This window comes from Etheostoma cragini, chromosome 14 (assembly GCF_013103735.1).
Source record: "Etheostoma cragini isolate CJK2018 chromosome 14, CSU_Ecrag_1.0, whole genome shotgun sequence".
In the NCBI taxonomy this organism is placed as follows: domain Eukaryota; kingdom Metazoa; phylum Chordata; class Actinopteri; order Perciformes; family Percidae; genus Etheostoma; species Etheostoma cragini.
The window spans coordinates 943,578-954,106 of record NC_048420.1 but is presented as its reverse complement, the minus strand read 5'-3'; the positions used below and the strand labels follow the sequence as shown (position 1 = coordinate 954,106).

The window sequence follows — 10,529 nt, the reverse complement described above, 5'->3', positions numbered from 1 at the left end:
CACAGCACAGTAACACAAAAACAGGCCGACTCTGTACAGTCATTAAACACAAGGCAGCATACAGCTGGCAATTGTAAAATTCTCAGTTCGTTCTCTCTTCTTTCAAAATTTATTTTAATTAAAATTTGATTTCAGCTGTTGAGAAATTGCCAGGATCTCCAGCACATAACTAACTTGTGTTATTGAGTCAAATAAAGATTGTGTTTCCCATAGAAGTAATAAAGTAAAACCTAAAGGCAGGGTCGGTAACTATTTCCCATATACACTAAAATGTGAACACCCTGTCTACACCAGATGCATTCTAGTCGTGTTTTCCAGATGTATGTCTGACAGAGCAGCTGTCCGTAATGACCATGCAACGGCTCACAAGCTACGCAAGCAACTGCAAACCACGGTGTATTTTAAGGGTTAAAGTCTACATTGATTGTGTATCCACATCCAGCACATATTCTGCTGCTGCCACTGTGTTGTTGCTGTGCTGCTTTCCCGTCACAGCCCATAAAGAAAAAGTGTAAGTGCTACCCAGGGGTTGAAGTGTGTATTAGGCCTCACTATATAACAGTATTAAGGTGTGTTCAGACACTCTGCCCATTTTAGACATGATTGCATGCTAAGTCAAAGGAAAACGGGAATGCAGTAAATGCAAGTTTGCACAAAGTGGCAGAAACGGAGGTGAAACCGACAATGAACAAGTTTAAAATGTTAAAAAAAAACATAAAATAAATAATTTTAATTTTAAAATAAAGTGTTTTAAAAATCTCTACACTCAGCGCAGGGCTGAAAATTTCATATGAACATGAGAGGATAATAGGAGAGACAATGGATGAATAAAATGGGTAGATTATATTTCATTTATTTAAAATCCACATCAATGGATATTTGTTCTTTACACTCAAAATGTAAATGCACCAGAGTTAGGAGAAAAGCAAATTTTCATCTGTAGTCCCTTAGAATGTCATCCTCATATTGCATTCATAAAAAAGAATGCAAGAAAGATAGAACGAATTTGAAGAAAGGAAGAGAAAAGCAAAAGGAACAAATCAAATGAATAAAAGTAAGTAGAGTACATAGACGGGTAGCACCCATGAGCGAATCACTTATTGGCAATTGCATTTTTGATTGTTTTTAAATCATCTTTTGAGTGTGATTATAATGATAACTGGAGCTTTCTCTGAGTTCATAAGGAAGGCATTTCCTATAATTTGAGGCCCGTACTGAGAAGCCTTTTTGACCAATCTTACCACGTCTATACTGTAGAACACAGTCTCCCCTGGGTGCTGCCCTAGTTGCCCAGTCAACCAGTGGTGGAGGTGCAAGCCTATATAATATTTAGAAAATGAGACGGGCATTTAGATAATGTAAGAAACTGTCAAGACTGAAGTTATATTTAGAAGTGATAGCTGATTTGGTTTGGCTGATTCTGTGCTTAGAGATGGCCTTATGTGTCTAAAGTTAGCCACATTGATCTGATGGTATAAGCCACTTTTTTAACATGCTTTTTAAAGTTAAATTAGAGTCTAAAATGATACCGAGGTATTTAAAAGCAGACACAACCACAACTTTTTCTCCTTTAATAAAAACATCAGCCTGCTGTACAGTTGTGGATTTCTTAGAGAAGAAGAACCACGGCCCTATCTTACACACAGCGCAACTGATGCATTCCTATTTTGCACCCAACACACAGCGTACTTTCTTGCTTCTGTCATATCACGGATCCAGCCGTTCCCTTGTTACAAACCATATAATAAGACCTTGTTTTTCACAACATTTCCATGAATTGTGGACTTGATGACATAAATGAGGAACTATTAGAGGACTTAAGGCAATGTGATGTTGAACTTTATGTGCCGATGCACCTTAACCCAAACGCCCCAGCAGCAGCCTCCCTGGAGACGAGAGACAGAAGAGCTTGATCGTCTATGGTGAGCCCATGGATGTGTTAAGAGCATGCGCCTAGCCAGTCCACCATTATTATAGCAATCCACCACGGAACATGCACGCCTGCTTTTAAAGGGAATGTGAGATAACGCTCTGATTGGTTTATTGCACGTTACGCCCAAACCACACCTATGAGTAATGTAGCTACTTCAGACCAACCCATATTAGATTTAAAAGTAATTTATCCCGCTGGTATAATAGCAACAGCGCCCACAAAGCTACTTGCGTTTGGCGTTTGGTACTTGGGTTTCAGATAATTGGGCCCACAGACTGTTTTGTCATGTTAAGATGCGTATGTGACATTTTAGCCATTAAGAAGCATGGAACAGTGCTTCAGTTAGTATAATGCAGCCAGCTGTTTGTTCATGGTATGCAAACAAAGAACTGTGTCATCTGCATACATTTATATATTAACAGATGAACAAACTGAAGGTAAGTTTTTAACGTACAGGCTAAGCATTATAGGGCCCAAACTGACCCCTGGAGTACACCAGGATTACAGGGGAGGTACAAAGAGTATCAATATGCACGCTCTGTTATATCATATAAGAACAGTCCATATTAGATCAGTCCATATAAGAACAGTCCAGATTAGATCAGCAATCAGTATCAAGAAGCAAAAATGGCATTGGGCCATCACTAGTTCAGACCAAAGATCAGAGACCAAACCATTTTAGAACATTGCAGGTAAAAGTATTGGTATTAAAAAGTAAGGTATGTCACCTGTTTTAACAGCCAAAGAGAAGTTAGCTGGTAAAGTTAGTTAGAAACTTTCAGCTGGTGGAAATGGCAGAATTTTAGACGGAGGCTCAACGAGTGCCTTAGAGCACGGTAATGTGGTCGAGCGAGCTAGAGTGTGACTGAAAAGAGGGAGCGGGGTTGGAACAAAGCAGGGGATCAGAGAAATTAGAAGTTGTTTCTACTATTAATCAATAATTTTGGCTACTTTTTTGCTAGCAGTTGAAAAAGGTGAAATTCCAATCAAACGTTTTAAAGCAATGGAAAATGATCCACAGTTTAGTCAGTGTGTAAATTTTATCAGTAATAGAAAGTAAAATTGATTGAAATAGATAAATAATAATAGAAATACTTAAGACTGAGAGACAGGTTTAAATGCTGCCTTTGTTTCACCTGCGCAAACCTGGCCCATTGATTAATGTGGCAGGTGGGATTCAAAAAGATGGTGAAATAGGTGGACACAACCCCCTCAAATCTGACAAATCAAAGGTGTGATGAAAGGGGGTTTCCATTACAGTCTGACGCTCCATGACTGGGGAACCCATTTGTTGGTGTTTTATCTTATCATCTGGCACTTTCACTAACCCGTTAGGTTAGATGTAACCAGACCGGAGGAGAACCAGACCCAAGTTCTTTGCAAACTTTTCAGAGAAACAAGCAAAGCTGATGGTTCCAGCTTGCTCTCTGTTAGAAGTTTTCTTTTCATGAGCCAGCTCAAGGCACCGGGTCAAGCCTTTTGCCTAAGGCATCTTCGGAGGGAAAGTAAGGAGAATAAAGGGGCTTATTATCTCCTAGATAGAAATAGCTTGACTCGCGAAGAAAGGATTGGATTTTCCTGACACATAAAAATTGCATGCAAAATCAGCTTGAGTCCATATGTCATTCCTTGGCCTTCTGTTTCCTTGTCTGTCATCGCTCATTGAAAAGATGTAACGTCTTTTTTAAATGATGTTGAACCAGTTGAGTACAATGTGTGTTGAGTGTGAAACAATCAATCTGTCACTGGCTGTTTGTTCTCCGTCCGTCGTTTGTCCGTCTCGGCTGTTTTCTGTCTCGGCTCCACACATCCAGCGGTTGTTATTCAGTCGCTGGAGCTCTGCAATGCCGCGGTCGCCGTCCTACAGAGCCCACGAGTACGTGGCTTAGCGCCATTTCAAAGCCTGCCTGCCTGCATCAGCACAAACAGACACAGCTCACCCAGATCCCTCTCTGAGAAAACAGCCTTCACACATAAACAACCTTTTGTTCATGCTCTCAAACAAAAAAAACAAAAAAGGCTCTACAGTCTGCTGGCCTTCCCCCAAGACAAACTCACTCGATTAGAGAGATCTGGGTTGTGCATGCTGGTGGAGGCCAGGGACCTGACAACAGGCAGCCAATGGAGAGACTGAAGGAAAGCAGTCTCTGTGTGATGGCGCTCCAGTCCTGATAATGCTATCTCTTCAGCCTACAGCTTTACCAACAAGCATGCCTCCAGTAGCTGCATACTCGCAGAGTGTGCTCTGCCCTAATGTAATTGATGAGATAGGAGCTAAGTTGTGACCACAGGCCATATGCAGCACTGGGGCTGTACAAAGGGCTCGACTGAGGCACGCTGCAAACACAGCAGCTCAGTGTGCATGCCACAGCATGACGGATCACAGCAGGGCTCGGAGCTCTGTGGGACTGGGCCATCTTTAAACTTCCAAATGTGACCTGGACATATGATCGCTATTTTTAGTTGTTTGTCTTTCGGCAACATAGATCATCATTATAAGATCATTCTACCCCAGTATTCCTACAGATCACATTTATATGAGAGGAATCCACATGATCCACACCCTTACGCGCATGGTCGAGACTCTTGCCATCACGTTCTGACTCTCTGGGTCGGGACGTAAGGTTGACTGACGTAAGAACAATTTAGGTTTAGACAAGAACCGGATACAAGCCCCGGTGTCCTGGGTGGAGGTCCTGTGTTGTTTGACACATCCACCACACCAACCTACATTTACGGTCATGTCGTACTACTCGCTACCGTTATCGTTCTTCTTACTACGTCATCTCAAAGGGGATTTTTGCGTCGGTCTCCGACGCTGAGAGCTACTAACCAAGCATCAGTATGTAACGAGTTGAGAGTGAGAACGGGTTGTTGTGTTCTGGGTCCGAGCCCCTTTGTTAGTTCCCAATTTAGAGAGCAAGGGATGCGTGGGAAAACCGGATTGTTCTTAGCGTGCAAAGAATGACAGCTAGTGGACAGTGAGCAGACATTTGCTAAATTTGACAAAATGTTTGTACCACCTTGTAGTAGAACACAAAGATGTGTTGGTATATATATATATATATATATATATATATATATATTTATATACTGTATGTGTATAAATATCATTTCATTTGCAATAACCTCAATCTTTCCCTAATCTTAATCATACTTTGGTTGACATGCTTAGATTTTTTAAATGGAAAAATAGGTGAAAATAATTGTTGACACTGGACACCATAAAATGTTATGGATGTCAGTGATTCAAAATCTGCATTTTTTTGTAGCAAAGGGGCTCAGTTCATCTTAGATCTCATTTGTAGCTTTTTAAGTCTTTCTACTGTGACAGTAACTGTTGTTGTATTGGGAATTTGGCAAAATTGAAAGTGTAAAGTTACCCAAACCACTTTAGAGGTCTGTCTGAAACTGAGCACAGCAGACATATCAGTGTTAATCACTAATCACGAGGGCTGTCATACCATTCTGTCACGGCTTGTCAGGAATAATGGCGTGGCCTGGACCCAAATGCAGTTCAGGGAATATAATTTATTAAAAAGGTCCAGAAGTAACAGGCGAAAACGTACAACAAAAGTAATCCAAGCAGGAAACAACACCACAGTGAACCTGTGTTGAATAAATCCAGAGGCAGGACGGGACCGACCTTGACAGCAGTCTTAAAAAAAAGTCTTAATTTAGCCATAGCGGCTTTTCCCACTAGCTGGAGTAACATTATCTTAGACTGAATCAAAGCTAGCGGTTAGCTAACAGCTAAATTTGGCTAACCGCTAGCTGAGAGCTTGGTTGACAAATCCTGTCCTCAGGTACTGACTGCTAAATATGTTGAACTCAGGTTAACTCCCTATTATCCTTGTTATTTCTGACAGCCCTACAATTTCCTGTGCAATTGGCACAGGATAAGTGTGTGAGCACACAACTTTGGTAAGAAGGACAGGTTAAAGTTGAACCAGGAAGTTGAAAAAACGTGATGGATCGGTTTTAAACTTAGCAATAGTGCCATGCTCCCAGATCTTAGGAATCCACTTGAGAAGTGCAGTGTTATTATCACTAACGCAGACGCGTTACTATCGTTGAGGAAGGTAAGCAGTGCTTACGGGCCCAGAGCAATCAGGGGTCCGCGTGAATGGAAGACCCGATTAACAAGCGGGGGCCTTTATCACATTTAAATGTTATCCTGTACGACATACAGTACGTGTGTGACTTGAACATCTCTCATGTACCAACAAAACGCACAGCGAAAGATCGTCCTCCCAACTTGTTTACATTTTAACATGAATGGACGCTGTAGTGATTTCTCACTATAAAGTCGCTGACAGCGTCTGCTGTTTCAATCCTGTTGCTGCTCGGTTCCCCCCCACCCCACACCCCCCGACTGACACGCACACACACAATGGAGTTGACCGCAACCTCAGCTCATGCAGTACTCTACCTGTGTCTGCTGCTTTGCTGGTGACAAGCAGCCGTTTTTCCAGTTACATATTATCTAAGATGGAAGGTAAAAGATGACCTACAGTTGGTGATAATCTTAAAGAATATATAAATTTGTTTGATATTTGTCTAAGAATCAATGGAGGTGAATGGAGTAAAACACATACACATTGCACAAACTTTCCTTTTTCAAAACCCTTCACGCAGTCTGCTCAACACCTTGATAATCCAGTTTAAGGGCCCGGTGTTGGCTTGTTACCCAAGGCACTAATGCTGGGTAAACCCACAACAATAAGACCCAAGTTGTAATAAACTTGAATTATCCATTTAAAATATTAACTTTCAGTCACTTTCCAGAGTGTCCAATAGCACAACGTGCAAATGAAAAATACATGTCTGAGTAGGTGCACATTGCTTTTATGCACGGCCGTTTTTTTCCATCTCTGTGGATTTGCGAGTCAGGCTGCTTGTTGTGGAGTATCCGTAGCCCATTTAGCAGAGCAAAGCGCATTGGCTCTCTATGAATGAGAGCGAACATCCGTCCAACTTATCTCTGAGTGCAGACTTGGGCTCTCTGCCTCATAATTACAGGTTCATACACACAACTCCCAGACACACATTAAATAGCTTCTTTGTGGCTAGCTTAAGAATACCACTCATTTTCCGCTTGCTTTTTTCCTCATTCCGGAGTCCAGATCACATGATGTACTGTGTGAAAACTGGACTTTGCTCTTCATTTTGCTGCAACGACCAGCCCTGATTTGCATTGCCATTGCCATTTAAGACTCTTATAAAAAAAAAAAGTTGCAACAGCAGGATACACGTCCTGTGATTATTTATCTAAATCACAAGCCTCGGTCATATTTCAAAGTACTTTCATCTTCTGCAGGGCACAAAACCTGAGTGCAGTAAAGCTTCCTATAGATGGGAACTAAATTTAGCACTGGGAAGTTCAGGTTGGCCTCGGTTTGACTCCTGGATCACCATGTCCACCCCCCCCCCCCCCCCCCCCAAACCCGCCTGCCCCCACATAACTTCCTGTGATGCAATCTAGTCCTCGCGGTTGGTTTGGGGGCCCCTCCTCCACTCCCTTACCACCCACCACCACCACCACAAAAAAAAAGAAGGAGCGAGCTTTTTGAAGCAAGCCGCATCTCTGTCGAACAATGAGATGCTCTCCGGCTGCTTTGTGCTCCGGGCCTCTCAATGCAAACAGGGCTCTGAGAACTGCTTTTATCATTGTCTCATCTTCAAGGGGTAATAAATAAGAGCCTGGACAGCTAGACAAGCTGCTACAGGGCGAGAATAAGAATGCTGCTGTTAAAAAGGCCCGGCTTTCAATCAAAGTCCATTCAAAGAATAGTTGGGGTTTTGTATTGATGCATGTTGTGCCTATTAATGAACATACAAAAGGAGCCATTTTCTTGATTTATGGACGGCTACCGTGGAGAATGCACTGGGACCAGAGGCAGGGGAGGCCACACGTTAACACAGCTACCTCTGACTAAACACCAGCAACGCTTTAGGAGTTGTATACCTACGGAAGAGGATGAACTTTAATTTTATTGAATTCATGCTCACAGTTAAACAACTGAATAACAAGCAGAAATTACATCAGCTTAAAAAGATTCTGAATATGATAAATATACATAACTGCACATCCTAAACCGCCATCCACCTAAACCGTTAATACGGTCTACGTAAGTGCCTTAAATACAGTGAAAGAAGATGTACAACAATCAAAAAAAACTATGATGTACAGCACACGCAAAGCCGACCGCAAACTCCAGGGACACCAGCTGTTCCATTATGTATTTGCGTTCAGAATTCTGACTTTTATCTCACGATTCTGATTTCACAAAAACAACAACTCAGAATTCTGAGAAAAAGTCTCCTAATTCGGACTATTTCTGACTTTAAACTCCTGGCCCTAATCCTCTTCCGTATGTACCAGTTTGTTGGTTTGTTTGTTAAAGAAGAAGTCAATTTATCTTTCAAAAAAAGTCATCTCAAATGAGCTTGGATCCAGTCCCAGCCAGAATCTTTTATGGAGCAGACTCTCATGGCTCGGAGACATAAACACGAGAAAAGCCCTCGTCTGCACACAGGTGCGAGGCATTGAAATCATATCAATAAACTACAGTAAGCTCTGTAATCGAGACAGCTCGGATCACAGGTTGCTTATTGCTTTGGGGAGTAAATGCCATAGGAGGCATTTCCAAATTTAAAACCTTCCCCAATTAGTTTTCCGCTGTTTTTTTTTATTTCCCCCTCGCAGGTTCTTACAGACTATTGTTATTCTTGTATCGACATCGTTTGGCTTTCGCCAGAGAGAGAGAGATGAGGGTTGAAGTGTCTTGACAACTCGAGAGTGAAGCAGATTGATGGTGGGCTCGCAGTAAAGAGTCAGGCAGACTGAGCCCCTCATTAAACTGCTCCAGATGTGTGCCAGATGTCGGGGGGGGGGGTCTCTCTCATAAAAAATAAAACCCCTCACTGTAAAATACCCCCTTGGCCGATTTGATCACAGCGTGGGTAACCGGTGTTGCTTGCAGCAGCTCGGGCACCATTCCAAAACTAGAGATAAACTGTAGATCACGCCATGTTCAGTTTCAGGCGATGTGTGGAATGTGCGGCGGAATGTATGCAACCGGATTCTCCGAGTGCTTCGTGGGGAAAGTGGGGATGGGCGGGGAGGAGACTCCTGGCAATGTGAACTATGGTTGAACCGTAGGAGGGAGTGCACTGAAAGGTTGAAAACAGCGGGGGTAAAAAAAAAAACTCCCAGCCTCTTCTTCAATCAGCCCAGACATTGTCTCGTCTTCGGACATTCCTCCGTTCACCGTTGATGGCCAATGATCTTTTCCTTACTCTTTCCTTTGTTCCACCAGCCTCGTTTCTCGTCACATTCAGCCCTCTGTGGACCAAGACACGCCGCCTCTCGGAGATGAAAAGCATATAGTCTTTTGTAAAGGCTTGGAACCTGTTTAAATAGAAATGCTGTTAAACCTTTAAGGTACACTATGAAATGGAGCCCGCGCTCTGTCTTTTTCGCTTCTCTTGGCCTGAGCGGCTGGTGAGTTAGATCCATTCATTTGCCAGACACTTGAGTGCACATTGATTTTCAATCCAGAGGGTTAGCACATGGTGTACTGAGAGAAATCTGCATTATTCATACTTTGCCAGGGATAGAAACCGCATGTGACCTAAATACCCTGCGATGGAGTCTCAAATAACAACAGGGAAACGCCGACAGACAGTCGAGGCAGACAGTGACTTGAAATGAGCGAGGCAGACAAAGGGATTGGTAGGGAAAGAGGAGGGGATACATTTGGGGGGAGAAAAAGATTCAATGTGCAGGTGTGTAAGTGTGCATTTGCCAAGTTTGAGAGCAAACTGACAGCTGAGTCCGTGTTAACACAGACGTGTTATTATTGCAGCACAAAGACAGCATCAAAGCAAACTGTGCAATGTACTGTATGTCCATGCATTTCTATATCGTAGCGCCTCTCAGGCCTGACACTGCTGCACAGATGGGTTTTATTACAAGGAAATTGGGAGTAAGCTTCCTCCTGTGGTTACATCATGGATACTGTCTGACACCGCGTCCTCATCTCATCACACTCTACGTGTTTGCTGCTTTACGGGCGACATGCAGCCGCTTTTACAGTAAATAAACAAGCTGCTACAGGGCGAGAATAAGAATGCTGCTGTAAAAAAAAAAAATCAAATTTGAGTAATGAAAATGTGATAGGGGGCCCCGGCTGTCAATCAATGTCTTTCAGTGATGCAGGGCCGTGATTGGTCCGGCCCGTAGGCAACTTTGTACCCTGCTTACCGATAGTTACGCGTCTGAATCACTTAATTCTCATTGGCTACTGCCAATCGGTAGGTAGATTGACAGTCTTACCCGCCAATTGCAAAATAGAACACATGATAAATTCATGCTGCATATTCATTTCCACAGTGACAATGTAGTAATTCATGTCCTAACCACTCTGCAGTTGTTTTTTACAGAAATACTGTTTTCCTTCACTGATTAATTAAAATCACCTCTTTGAATATTTTGTCATTCTATGTAAAGCCAGTGTTATCGAACTCACAAGTACTGCAGGTGTTTGGCATCCCAAGCCTATCGTAAATGTTACTCTGACTCTGTTTGGGT

General features: G+C 42.6%; 1 long non-coding RNA gene across 1 annotated transcript; it reads left to right on the top strand.

Annotated features, from left to right (window-relative positions):
* The first annotated feature begins 1,954 nt into the window (after positions 1-1,954).
* LOC117956844 lies at positions 1,955-9,687 on the top strand. Its single transcript, XR_004659379.1, has 3 exons — positions 1,955-2,114; positions 2,146-2,210; positions 9,676-9,687. It is a non-coding gene; the product is annotated as an uncharacterized LOC117956844 (long non-coding RNA).
* The last annotated feature ends 842 nt before the right edge of the window (positions 9,688-10,529 follow it).